Source organism: Aethalodelphis obliquidens, unplaced genomic scaffold (genome assembly GCF_003676395.1).
Source record: "Aethalodelphis obliquidens isolate GAN/ISIS:26980383/991018 unplaced genomic scaffold, ASM367639v1 scaffold19, whole genome shotgun sequence".
In the NCBI taxonomy this organism is placed as follows: Eukaryota; Metazoa; Chordata; class Mammalia; order Artiodactyla; family Delphinidae; genus Aethalodelphis; species Aethalodelphis obliquidens.
This window is the reverse complement of record NW_020837963.1, coordinates 3,544,713-3,557,079: the sequence shown is the minus strand read 5'-3', so window position 1 is coordinate 3,557,079 and position 12,367 is coordinate 3,544,713. Positions and strand designations below refer to the sequence as shown.

Below are 12,367 nucleotides of genomic sequence, written 5' to 3'. Positions count from 1 at the left end.
TATTTGACCTTTTTCCCCCAATCTGGGAATGGCTTTAATAATATATTTAAAATTTCTTATTCTTTTCTTCATCTTTTTCTTTCTTTCATTCTTTTTTTCTTTGAATGAAAATGCAGAAAAATCCAGAAAGAAAAGTAAAAGTTCTTTCTTAAATCTTTATATAACTGCCTTTAGTGGGGATTTTTTCCCTTAGTTTTTCTTTTTTTTTTAGGTTAATTCCAAAACTCAAAAATAAAGCATGTCTTTCTATATATTGATTTTTCTTTCAACTCTATAAACAGTATCTGTTGCTTGACTCCCTAGTAGATAAGAAATTTAGGTCATTTCATTTTCCACCTGCCCTAGCACTTTGATTTCTACCAGTTACATTTTTGTTCCTAATTCTGCTGTTGATTATTTTAATCTTTTTGTAACAGTTAAATTTCTCTTTCTTGACCTATCAGTTTTAGACACTATCTCTTTAGTTCCCAGTCTTAAAGAGGATTTAGCACCCATCTTTTTCCCTTTGTTTCTCCCAGCCTCCACCTTTCTTCCCCATTCTAGCCTTAATTTTCTATTGATACTACGTTGTCAAGATTTATAGCATTTATATTGTGGTTTATAACTCTTCTAAACTTCTCTGTGCTTCTACAGGAAGATTCTAGAAATTGAATACTAATAACCAGCCTTTGTAATATGTGTGCTGATATAAGTATTAGTTACTATAGAGCCAAGTAGTGTGGAGCTGTTGAGGAACTTCTGTGTTGTTAAACCTCGGCTCCTTAAAGGAGAAATATAATAAAGTCCTGCATGATTGTGGAGAGCTCATGGAAATCACTTTTAAACTTTAATATTGGGTTCACCAAAAGGTTCTTTCCTTTTTTTCCATAAGATGGCTCTGGTAGCACTTAGTTATCTTTAACTTCATTCGAAACAATTTTGTTAGCTTGTATATGACAGCTGTCATATCAGCGTGCATTTAAAAAAAGACATCAAAATTGGTGAATTTTTGTGTAGCCATTTTAATATTGAAGATGGAAGAAAAAAAGCAACATTTTCGCCATATTATGCTTTATTATTTCAAGAAAGGTAAAAACGCAACTGAAACAAAAAAAGATTTGTGCAGTGTACGGAGGAGGTGCTGTGACTGATCGAACATGTCAAAAGTGGTTTGCGAAGTTTCATGCTGGAGATTTCTCACTGGACAATGCTTCACGGTCGGGTAGACCAGTTGAAGTTGATAGAGATCAAATCGGGACATTAATAGAGAACAGTCAATATTATACCATGCGAGAGATAACCGACATACTTAAAATATCCAAATCAAGCACTGAAAATCATTTGCACCAGCTTGATTATGTTAATCACTTGGATGTTTGTGTTCCACATAAGTTAAGTGACAAAAACCTTCTTGACCGTATTTCTGCATGCAGTTCTCCACTTAAACGTAATGAAAACGTTCCGTTTTTAAAACAAATTGTGACGGGCGATGAAAAGTGGATACTGTACAATAATGTGGAATGGAAGAGATTGTGGGGCAAGGGAGATGAACCACCACCAACCACACCAAAGGCCGGTCTTCATCCAGAGAAGGTGATGTGTATATGGTGAGATTGGAAGGGAGTCCTCTATTATGAGCTCCTTCTGGAAAACCAAATGATTAATTCCAACAAGTACTGTTCCCAGTTAGACCAACTGAAAGCAGCACTCCACCAAAAGCATCCAGAATCAGTCCACAGAAAACGCATAATCTTCCATCAGGATAACGCAAGACCGCGTGTTTCTTTGATGACCAGGCAAAAAAACTGTTAACAGCATGGCTGGGAAGTTCTGATTCATCCGCCGTATTCACCAGACATTGCACCTTCTGATTTCCATTTATTTAGGTCTTTACAAAATTCTCTTAACGGAAAAAATTTCAATTCCCTGGAAGACTGTAAAAGGCATCTGGAACAGTTCTTTGCTTAAAAAGATAAAAAGTTTTGGGAAGATGGAATTATGAAGTTGCCTGAAGAATGGCAGAAGGTAGTGGAACAAAAGGGTGAATATGTTGTTTAATAAAGTGCTTGGTGAGACTTCCCTGGTAACACAGTGGTTAAGAATCCGCCTGCCAAGGCAGGGGACATGGGTTCGAGCCCTGGTCTGGGATGATCCCACATGCCACAGAACAGCTAAGCCCCGTGCGCCACAACTGCTGAGCCTGAGCTCTAGAGCCTGTGAGCCACAACTGCTGAGCCCTGGTGCCACATCTACTGAAGCCCGCGTGCCTAGAGCCCACGCACTGCAACTAAGAGTGCCCCCCCCCCCGCCCCCGCCGCAACTGGAGGAAGCCGGCGTGTGGCAACGAAGACCCAACGCAGGCAAAAATAAATAAATAATTTATTTAAAAAAAAAAAAAGTGCTGGTGAAAATGAAAAATGTGTCTTTTATTTTTACTTAAAACCTGAAGGCAGTTTTTGGCAACCCAGTACAATGTGTTTTCATCTTGTAGCCATTGAACTTTTCTTGAAGATGGGCTTTCTGGAGCTCTCAACCTTTTTTTGTAATTCGGGCAGCTTGCTTTCTGGATCTTGCTATACATCTGTCATCCTGAGATTACATTGCACTCCTGGGTTAGGTGTGTTATTTGGATCTCATGTCTTTCTCTTTTTTAGACTTCTTTTTGATTTTACTGGAATGTAATCTTGAGTAGTTTTTTTTTTTTAATTTTATTGAAGTATAGTTGATTTACAAGGTTGTGTTAACTTCTGCTGTACAGCAAAGTGACTCAGTTACACGTATATATTCTTTTTCATGTTCTTTTCCATTCTGGTTTGTCACAGGATATTGAGTATAGTTCCCTGAGTTATGCAGTAGGACCTTGTTTATCCATCCTATATATACTAGTTGGTATCTGCTAATCCCAAACTCCCAGTCTTTTCCTCCCCCTACACCCCTCTTGAGTAGTTGTTTTAGAAAGGATATGCTGGTGATAGACTTTCTAATTTCTTGAATGTTTGAAAATGGCTTGCATTTGTTCCTCATTGAAAGTTTAGATACAGAATTATAAATTGGTAATACAGTTTTTCCTTTTGAATGTTGAAAGCTTTGCTTTGGGAATTTAAAACACTCAATATTGCTGATAGAGATCCATTGTAAATCTGATTGTTATCTTTTGTGGTAACCTTGTTTACAGTCTTTATGGTGATCTTATCTTTGGTGTTGTGAAATGTGTCTAGTTGTGGGCCTTTTTCATTCCTTCTGGTGGGACCTTTTCGGATGTAAGCCTCTTCAGGTCTGGGAAATTATCTTCTTTTTGTTAATTTTTTTCCTATTTTCTCTGAGACTCTTGACAGGTGAATATCGGATTTCCAAGATTTACATTTTATTTGTTTACATTCTGGAATGTTTCCTTGACTTAGAACTCTTCCATAGAATTTATTTTAGTAATTATGTTTTTGATTTATAAGAGTTTTATCCTCTTTTCTTTATTTCTTCCCTTTTTTTAAAAATAGCAACCTGTCCTTGAACTCTCTTAGGATACTAATTCCTTCAAAAAGTTCTCTTGAAAAAAAAAAGTTCTCTTGAGTCATTTCTCAGAATTCGTAATGGTTAATAGTGGTTTATGTATTTGGGTATATCATGCTAATTTGAAAATTTTAAATATTTAAATTATTTAATAGGTACAAAAGGTTGTTTATAACAGGTAAGATGTAGGTAAATAAACATGCATGTGCTCACCACCCAAGTTAAGAAATAGTTCATTAGGTCAGCAGGGTGCCCTTCCCTGATCACATCCACATTACATAGATATATAAAATTATATATATATAAGTCACACATTTTATATATACAAATTTTTTGTTTTTGTGTGTTTTTAAATTTTATACAAATTGAATAAAAGCTGTATGTATTTGGGGTGTTTTGGTTTATCATTGTTTTTGAGTTTCCATTGTATAAATACCAATTTATCCATTCTCGTTGGAAATTTGTGTAGTTTCCTTTTTTTTCCTTATCTACACTTCTGAAATCCAAAAGGCTCTGAAATGCAAAATAAAACTTTGTGAACAAACTTAATCTGCATCGATATGGTGTTATTTGTAGTCTTTATTGATCTCATTTAATGTGAATATTTAATACAGTATGTTTCACTGTAGAAACTCTAGGAGTAGCATTGCATTGCTGGGACTTAAGGATATTCGCATCTTCAACAGTACTGGATAATGCCAGATTATTTTCCAAAGAGGATTGTATCAGTATTTGCTCCCTCCAGGAATACAGAGGTTTCCTTAGCTTTCTTGCTAATACTTACTTTTATCAGGCTTTAAAAGTTTTTGCCAGTGAGTATGAAATATCACCTTTTAGTTTTCAATTTTTTCCTTTTACTAATGAGTTTGAGCATCTTTTACTGTGCTGATTAACCTGTTCTTACCCCTTCTGGGATTCTATTCATTTCTTTTGCCCATGTTTGTATTAGGTTTTTAAAAAAAAAATTTTATTTCTTACTGATTTTGTTATACAATTGGATCTATCTATACTTTCTGGACTCTAGTCTCTTAGTGTAACCGCACCATCACATTGTTTTAATTACTGTAACTTTGTACAGCTTCTGTAAAAACAAACTTCTATTGTTATAGGGCATACATATGTATAGAAAGAAAGTACACAGATCATGAGAGTACAGCTAAATGAATTTTCTCAATATAACCATATGCAGGTCAGGAAATAGAACATTACTGGCACCCTAGAGAGTTCCCTTGAGTCCTCTCCCAGTGACTAACCTCTTCCTTCTTAAAGATACCTACTGGCCAGACTTTAACATCTTAGACTAGTTTTGCCTATTTTTTGAACCTTATATAAATGGAACTATATTACGTGTATATTGTTTGTGTCTCACCTCTTCCTCTCAATTTTGTTTGCGAGATTCATCCTTATTGTTGTATATAATTGTAGTGTTTTGTTCATTCCCTTCCAATAGCAAAATAATAGAGTTCTAGTTTTTCCTTGTCCTTTCTCGTCCACCCTTTTAATTTTAGACATTTTGGTGGATGTTTAGTGGTCTTAATTTGAATTCCCCTAATGAGAAATTTTAATATACTTCCTGGCCATTTGGATGTCTTTTGTGAGGTGGTTTGCCAAGTCTTTTGTCCATTTTTATATTTGGTCTTTTTCATACTGATTTGTAGGAGTTTATTATATATCCCAGATACCGGGACTTGCAGGTTATATTTTGCAAATATCTTCTGGTTTTCCCAGCCCTATAAGTCTATTCAAAGTTCTGCTGGATTTCTTAACTTATCAATTGCCCTTTTTCCATTGGCAGTTATCTCCAGGGGAAAAGAGGCATCAAATATTAGACTCCATTTTCTAGGCTTCCCTTCTTTCCATGGTCTTGGCCTCCCAGGTTCTTGCTGCCTTTTGTAGTGCTTCTTGTCTTCAAACAGATGTTTTTTATATTATGTTCAGTTTTTAAAGTTTTCATAGGGAGGGTTGGTGTGAAACCGTCTAGTCAGTCATTGAGGGACACAGAAGTAGGCCAGGTCCTCCTGCCTTGTACTTCTTCAAGGAATTTCTTGCTGGTTTGCTCCTCCATAAAATTTTAGTATCGTTTTTTAAAGTTATATAGATACACACATGCAACCTGTTGGGATTTTGATGGGAAAAGCATTGAATTTGTAAACCAGTTTGAAGGGAACTACTAGCATTTTGTTATTAAGTTTCTTAACCATGAACATTGTAGTATCCATTTATCTAGGTCTTTTACAGTCTCTTTCAATAAAGTTTTATAATTTTCTTCAGATAAACTTTTGCAAGTATTTTGTTAGATTTATTTCTAGGTACCTTATTTTTGTATCAAATCATTAATGGTATCTTTTAAAATTATATTTTCTACCTTGCTGGTGTATAGAAGTACAATTTGACTTCGTATAACAACCTTGCTATCCTTCTAATTGTGATAAATTGTGTATAGAATTCTTTAGGATTTTCTGTGTGGACAGATCTATCTGTGAATAATGACCTCTTTGCTTCCTCCTTTCCAATTCTTATGCTTTTTTTTTCTTTCTTTTTCTTGTCTTAATGTGCTGGCTAGGATCTCCAGTACAATGTTGAATAGAAGCGGTGATGGGGGCATCCTGATCTTGTTCCTGATTTTAAAGGGAATGCTATCAGAGTTTCACAGTTAAGTATGCTGCTTGCTGTAGGTTTATTGTAGATAATCTTTTCAGGTTAAGGGTGTTCCTTTCTATTATTAGCTTTTTAATTAAAAAGAAAAAGAATGGATGTTGAAGTTTATCAAAAGCTTTTTCTGCATCTTTTGAAAGGATCATATGTTTTTCTTCTGTAACCTGTTAACATGATGAAATACATTGATTGATTTTCTAATATTTAAACCAACCTTGTGTTCCAAGTATAAAGTCAGCCCTGGTCTGTCCCTTTTTTCCATTATTGGACTCAGTTTGAATATAGTTAATGTAGGATTTTTGTTTCTAATAATGAGTAATATTGACCTATAATTTAAAAGATATATATACTTTTCCTCTTTCTTCTGGAAGAGTTTATGTAAGATTAGAATAATTTGTTTCTTGAGTGTTTGGTAGAACTCACTTGTAGAATTGTTACTGTTTTCTTTGTGGGACACATCTTAATCACTGATTCAATTGCTTTGGTTATATGATTGCTCATATTTTCAATTTTCAAACTGGTTTTGGTAGGTTATACTTTTATAGAAAGTTGTCCATTTCATTCACGTTCTTGAATTTATGGCATTAAATTGTTAGTCTCTTATTTTGTAGTTACTGTCCTTATCTTTTTTTTTAAATGCTCCCCTTTTCTTGATGAGTTTTAAAAGCTAAAAGTGCCAATTTTAAAAAGCTTTTCAAAGAATCAAATTTTTGTCCTTTTTATGCTCTTTAATGTATCCTCCCCCTACTTAATTTCTGCTTTCTTTCTTTCTTTTATACTTACTTTGGGTTTATTTCTATTCCTTTTTTAATTTCTTAAGTTGGACACCTTGCTTATTAACTTTTAACACTTTGACAGGCTTAAATGATCATGAATTTCTATGTATTTGCTTTCCCTGCATCACACAAGGGATGAATTCTTTAATTTATGAGTTACTTAAAAGTTTTGTTTCCAAACATATGGGTGATCCTTTAGTTAATTTGGTTATTGATTTGTAATTGTGTTGTGGTTAGGCAGCATGATCTGTATGATACAGTCCTTTGAAATCTGTTGTGACTGTGGTCAGTTTTTTGTATTTGAAGAGAATGTGTATTTTCTATTTGTTGGTGCAAAGTTTTATATATGTCCAGTAGTTAGGCTTGTTAATTCTGTTGTTCAAATCTTATATCTTTGTTTTTTTAGAGAGCAGGTGTATGTTAGTCTTTTACTAGAATTATTTTTTCAGTTTCCATGTAGTTTCTTTCAATTTTTAAAATACATTTTAAAATTATTAGTACATGAAAATTTATCATATATTGCTGTTGAATTGAAACTTTTACTCTGTGTAATGACTCCTTATGTCTAGTAATGCTTTTTGTATTACATATTACTGTTTGATATTAACATACCTATTATTATTATTATTATTTTTGGTCAGCTAGTTTTGCCTGATTTTTAAAATTCCCCCTTCCCCTACATTTTTGTGTTCTTTTATTTTAATCTCTTGTGAATGTCATGCTATTGAATTAAAAAATTAATCTGCTGTAATAGTGTTGGTCTTTGTAATTTTAAATTAAACTTTTTATTAAAATAATTGTCAATTCACTGACAGTTTTAAGAAGTAATACAGAGACATCTGTGTACTCTTTACCCAGTTTCCCCCATTGGTGATGTCTTGCAAAACTGTAGTACAATATCACAACCAGGGTATTGATACTGACACAATATACAGACCATTTCCATCACCACAAGGATCCCTCATATTATTATTTTTATAGCCACACCCATTTCCTTTCCATCCCCTTAATCTCTGGGACCCACTCATTTGTTCTTCACTTCTATGATTTTGTCATTTTAAGAATGTTATATAAATGGGCTCATACAGTTTGTCACCTTTTGGGTTCAGTTTTTTTCACTCAGCATAATTCTCTAGAAATTCATCCATGTTGTTAAATGTATTGGTAGGTCATCCTTTTTTACTGCGAGTAGTAGTCCATGGTATGGATTTGTTTAACCATATACCTGTTGAAAGACATCTGAGTTGTTTACAGTTTTTGGCTATTATGAATAAAAGTGCTATGAAGATTTGTGCATAGGGGTTTTTTTTTTTTTGACATAAGTTTTCATTTCTCTGGGATAAATGCCAGGAGTGCAGTTGCTGGGTTGTATGATTATTGTGCATATAGTTTTTTAAGAACTTGCCAAACTGTTTTCCAGAGTGGCTGTACCATTTTACATCCCTACCAGCAATGTATGGAGTGATCCAGTTTTTCTGCATCCTTGTCAGCATTTGGTGTTACCACTGTTTTTGATTTTAGCCATTCTGGTATGTACCTAGTGATAACTTAGTAAGGTTTTAATTTGCACTCCCCTAATGGCTAATGATACTGAACATATTTTCCTTTGCTTATTTTTCATCTGTGTATCCCCATTGATGAAATGTCGCTTCATGTCTTTTGTCCTTTTTTCTAGTTGGATTGTTTTTTTCCTGTTGAGTTTTGAGAGTTCTAAATATATTCTAGATACTAGTCCTTTGTTGGATTGTCTTTTCATCCTTTTAGCAGGGTCTTGCAAGGGCACAAGTTTTTAATTTTGGTGAAGTTCAGTATATTATTGTTATGCCTTTTGTGAATCTTGCTCTGAGTGTCAAGTATACAAACTCTATGCTTAGCCCTAGATCTTGAATATTTTCTTCTGTGTTTTTTCCCCTAAGTTTTACAGCTTTATTCTAACATTTAAGCGTGTGATCCATTTGGAGTTATTTTTTATATAAAATGTGAGACTTAGGTGGAAATTCGTTTTTTGGTCTATGGATGCGCAGTTGCTCCAGCACCATTTGTTGAAAGGCTGTCTTTCCTTCATTAAGTTACTTTTGCACCTTCACCAAAAACTATTTGGGTGTATTTGTGTAGGTCTATTTCTGGGTTCTCTGTTGTGTTCCACTGATCTTTATGTCTATCCCTCTACTAATACTACATACAGTCTTAATTACTGAGCTAAGTTGTGAAATAGGATAGACAGATTCCTCTCTCTCTATGCTTTTTCAAAATTGTTTTAACTCTTCTCATTCCTTTACCTTTCCATGTAAATTTTAGAATAATCTCATCTATATCCATAAAAAGTCTTGGTGAGATTTGGGTAGGAATTGTGTTAAATCTGTATCAATGTAGGGAAAACTGATATTGTTACTTTGTTGAGTCTTCCCATCCACAAAGAATCCATTTATTTAGATCTTTTTAGGCTTCTTTCATTTGTGTTTGTAGTTTTCAGCAAACAAGTCCTGTATATGTTTTGTTATATTTTTAAACATATGTATTTTCATTTTCCTAGGAGTGATTATAAATAGTATTGTGTTTTTAACTTGTTTTCACATGTTCTTTTTAGTATATAGAGATGTGATTGGTACTTGTGTGTTGGTTTTGTATCCTGCCACCTTGCTGAACTCAGTTATTTGTTCTGGTAGTTGTTTTGCAGATTCCTTGGGATCTGCAAATACAGGCGGTTTTATTTTTTTCTTTTCAACCCCTATGTCTTTTCTTTTTGTTGTCTTATTCCACTAGCTAGAACTTCCAGCACATCCTTGCCTCATTCCCAATCTTAGGGGGAAGTATTCATTCTTTCACCATTAAGTATGTTAACTCTAGATTTTTTTGTAGGTGCTTTCTGTCAAGTTCAGGAGGTTCTCCTCTATTCCTATTTTTCTGAGAATTTTTATCATGAGTGGGCACTGAATTTGTCAAATGCTTTTTTCTTCATTGCTGTATATATAAAAGATTATGTATACATAATCATGTGATTTTCTTTTTTAGTTGTTAATATAGTGTACTTCATTGATTTCAAACATTGACCCAACCTTGTATCCCTGGAATAGACGCTTCGTTTGGTCTTGGTGTTAATTCTTTTTATATATTGCTGAATTCTGTTTGCTAATACTTTAAATATTTTAGCATCTGTATTCGTGAAGGATGTTGGTTTGTAGTTTTATTTTTTGAACTGTCTTTGTTTGGTTTTGGTATCAGGATAATACTAGCGTCATAAAATGAATTTGGAAGTCTTCTCTCATATTCTATTTTCCAGAAGAAATTATGTAGAATTGGTGTTAATTCTTATTTAAATGTTGGGTAGAATTCTCCAATAAAATGATCTGGGTGTGTGGTAATTTCTTTTTGTTTGGAGTTTTAAAATTAAGATTAAGAATTAAATTTCCTGAATAGCTAGAGATGGGTATTCAAATTATCAGTTTCATATTGAGTAAGTTTTGGTGGTTTGTGTTTTTCAAGGAATCGATCCATTTCAACCAAGTTGCCAAATTCATGTGTGGAGAGTTGTTCTTAGTATTCCCATATTATCTTTTTGATGCTGTGGTTTCTGTAATGATATCCCCTAATCTTGCTATTTTAATTGGGAAGTTTATTTCATTTTTTTTGTTGGAATTATTGACATATTTGCATTTATTTCTACCCCTTCATTTTGAGCATCTTGCTTTTGCTGGGTTTTGTCTCCCTATCTGTTTTCTTGCTGTCTTTTGGGTTGTTCATTTTCCTTCCCTCTTTTTCATGTTTTCCCCATTTTACTAGTTGTGAAATTAGTACTTTTTTTTTTGCCTTCTCACAGACTCTTGAAGTTTTCTTGAATTTTCTCTTGAAACTTTAATATATGTATGTATATCTAAAATTACTTTCTTTTCCTTCCTTGCCTGTAGAACACTTTAAACTGCTTACCACTCTTCATGCATGCCATTTTGCCCAGCACTTTTGTTCTATCTTTTCTTAGCCTCACAAATTTGATATTATAATTTTATCCAGTTAATTATCTCCCTCCCCAGGTTTGTCATTTTCTTTGCTCATCATTCTGCTATCTGAATACTCATTCCTTTAGATTACTCTGGTTCAACAGTGATGGGCTTTTACTTTCCCTTCAATGTGTTAGGTATGCTTTCCTCTTCAGGATTTTTGCACCTGCTGTGTCCTGTGCCTTGGAATGCTTTTTCTCTGATATCCATTTGGATGCTTTATTACTTTTTCAGTTACTTACTCAGTTACCTTCTCAGGGAGCTCTACTTTCTTTAAAATTGCAAATCCTCTACGTCTTCACTTCATTTCTTTTTCCATCTTTATTTTTGTCCATTGTGTTCATCACCACATGTCATATTATGTATTTTATTTAATTCTTTGTTGTAAGTTTGATCTGTCAAAATTCACTGGAATTTTATTATATTTATAACTTAAGTTGGGGAGAATTGACATCTTTTCAGCATTTACTACTTTTGCCTAGTAACATAATATATTCCTTAATTTATTCAAGGTTTTTTAAAAAATGTACTATCAGTTTTTTTAATGTAGGTCTTGAAAAATTTTTAAATTTATACCTTTGCATTTCATATCCTTATGTTAACTAGATTCATTTAAAAAAATACTGTTTTCCCTGATAAGTCATTTGAAAACCTATTTGATGTACAGAAAATTCAAAAAGTTTTGTTGACTGATTATTATTGGGTCTGATTTTTCAGTGGATTTTCTTTTATTTCCAATATAAAAAGTTCTATCATTTGTAAATTGTTAATGTTACTTTTAAGATTTTTACTGTCTAGGTTCTTTGGAATTCTTTTAAATGACACAATATAATGTGTATTTCATAGGTCTTTATGATCCAGTGTTTCATCTTTAAGTATATTTGTTATTGATTTCTGATAGGTATCCTTTATCATATTAAGAGTTTCTTTCTGTTCCTGTTCATTGAGAGGCTTTGTCAGGAATGGATATTATCAAATGCTTTTCTAGCATTTATCCACATAATCATATGGCTTTTTTGTGAACCAGTAAATCTTTTTGTATTGTTTTCATTCTTTATCAATTTTCAGAATACTAATGAGTTGGTTTCCCAATATTTTCTAAAGGAGATCAGTGAGTTGTTTTTTTAAGTATCATGTGCAAATGATATTTAATATATTTGATGTGTTTGACTCTGATGCAGTTATTAGTCTTTTTGCTGCTCACATTGGCTTGTCTTGGGCTACTGGGTTGTTTTCTGTGTCCTTCTGACAAGATTCCAGTAGTTTTTGATAATTTCTTTGCTTTCTGGATAGGATGTTGTAGGCTTATCTTGTGCCTTTTCTACCCCAGACTTGCCAGTTTCTCAAGGAACCTGGGTTCTTTTTGTGGGAAATGGTATTTAGACCACAATCTTTTTATCCTAGCTTTAAACAAACTGACAAATTTTGTTTAATTAAATCTAAAATACTTTCAGA

General features: G+C 33.3%; 1 protein-coding gene across 10 annotated transcripts in view; it reads left to right on the top strand.

The window, feature by feature from the left end:
• Positions 1 to 12,367, top strand: part of PIAS2 (protein inhibitor of activated STAT 2) — a 91,443-nt gene that overhangs the window by 6,105 nt on the left and 72,971 nt on the right. The window contains exon 2 of one of the 10 annotated variants that reach the window (XM_027118426.1): positions 6,050 to 6,138. The exons of 8 other annotated variants lie outside the window; for them this stretch is intronic. The gene's annotated coding sequence lies outside the window, so the exon portion shown is untranslated. Of the gene's footprint in view, positions 1 to 6,049; positions 6,139 to 8,402; positions 8,447 to 12,367 lie in introns of those variants that run through there. One more of the 10 variants, XM_027118427.1, reaches the window with a different exon arrangement.